This window comes from Myotis brandtii, unplaced genomic scaffold, assembly GCF_000412655.1.
Source record: "Myotis brandtii unplaced genomic scaffold, ASM41265v1 scaffold112, whole genome shotgun sequence".
Taxonomy (NCBI): domain Eukaryota; kingdom Metazoa; phylum Chordata; class Mammalia; order Chiroptera; family Vespertilionidae; genus Myotis; species Myotis brandtii.
In genome coordinates, this window is record NW_005353838.1 from 8,420,192 (window position 1) to 8,422,105 (window position 1,914).

Here is a 1,914-nt window from a genome sequence, read left to right on the forward strand (position 1 = left end):
CTGGGACCCCTCACCTCAGGGCCCAATGTCTGCGCCAAACCTACCTCGGTCTGTTGAAAAAGGGAAAACACCATTTCGCGGGCACACTTTGGTTCATTAGGGTTCTGAAAACTCTATCGCACCTTTTTTTTAAAAAATATTTTTATTGATTTTTTACAGAGTGGAAGGGAGAGGGATAGAGAGTTAGAAACATCGATCAGCTGCCCCCTGCACACTCCCCACTGGGGATGTGCCCGCAACCAAGGTACATGCCCTGGGACCCTTGCGTCCGCAGGCCGACGCTCTATCCGCTGAGCCAAACCGGTCAGGGCTCTATCGCACCTTTTCAATAACACTAACATTTTGCACTTCGGCACGTGCATTATGACAAGTACAGGTCAGGGACACTGCTCACCGTGGAAGGCGCCTATTATTTTTCACTAAACTGCGTTTAGCAGACAAGGTTTCACGGGAGGCAGTGAAGATTCCTTTACAATGTTTCATGCCCCTTCGTTTATTTAGATTCCACACCCACAAGTAATAGTAATATTGGCCAACTTCTAGGTAGCTTTTACTCTGAAAGCACAAGTGCTTTTTACATCTATCATCTCCCCTACACCTCACAGCAACTCTAGAAATCAACTGTTATTACCCCTTTCTCAGAGGTGAGAAGCCTTCCGCACAGAGAGGGTGGGGGATTTGCTCCTGATGTGAACTTACCTTGGATAATATCCACGTTATAAGGTATACAAACTCTGGGCAGCGTTTTTTGGTTGGGTCTCTCGTTTTGCATGTATCTCCTTTAAATCCAGGCCTACCTCCCAGATGTTGAGCCTGTGTATGCACAGTTCTGTTGGCGTTTATTAATGAAATGCCCAAACCTTGCACTTCTCCCAGAAAATCGGCTGAAACTGGAAATGGGCTTTGTCAAGTGTCCCCACCTTTTAAAGACATAACTTTAGGGCTATCGCGGCCTCCTACCAAGGTACAGACTCAATAAAACAAGACAAGGGTCCACCCCGTGTCCTCACGCTTTGACAGGAACTTTTAATGCGCATTGAGGGTGAGGGTGCGGAAAGGATTTTCTCCAAATGGATTGATAAGCAATTTTTGCTCAAAAGGAGTAATTTCAGGAAAGAGGCCTAATTTGAGGGACGGGTAGGCCTTCGGACCAAATAGTTGTTTCTTGCGGAGCGGCAGGTTCTCCACTTTGGGTCGATTGAAGATAATAAAAACTTGTCCGTGCTGCTGGAGAAGAGGGGAGGGCACTCCCCGGACCACGGGGCACAAATCCCACCGCCGCTTTGGGCCGCAAGCTCGCTGGGCGCGGGATGTGAGGGAGCAGCTGTGTGGTTAGAGCCTGAGCTGCGAACCCCGGGCACATTTTCTTAGGCTGAGCGAGTTCCCCACGGCTTGGAGGTTTCTTGGAGGTTTCGGTTTGGGAAGACGCTGGTTTGGGGAATCCAGGCCTGACTCGGACTGGCAACTTTTTGCGGCCATCCCTGGCAAGTCAGCCTTGAGTTTCTGCCTCTCTCGGGTCTTTCTGGCTGCTTCTATTTTCCTCCTTCTTCCCCCTGAACCCCGCACCCCACCTGAGGGGAGGATGGAGGAGTACTTTCTCCATGAACTCTGGGGCTACCTAGGCACACTGCCTGTCTGAAACTTGTGCGCCCGGAGACGCGACAGGAAAACTTGCAGGGACATCTAGCGCCAGGCCTGGGGAACTGCGCGCCGCCGGTCCGGGAAGCGAAGCCTGACCGCTCGCCCCTTCTCCTCCCTCCCTGCGCCCCCCAACTCCACCTCACCCCGTGCCCCTTGGTCCTCAGGCATTTCCCTAACCTTCATCCCGTGGCGGTGCCGCTGACCACACCACACGTGCATTTCTGGTAGAGACAGCGGAATGGGGGGGGGGGGGGGGGGGGGGGGGGGGATGAT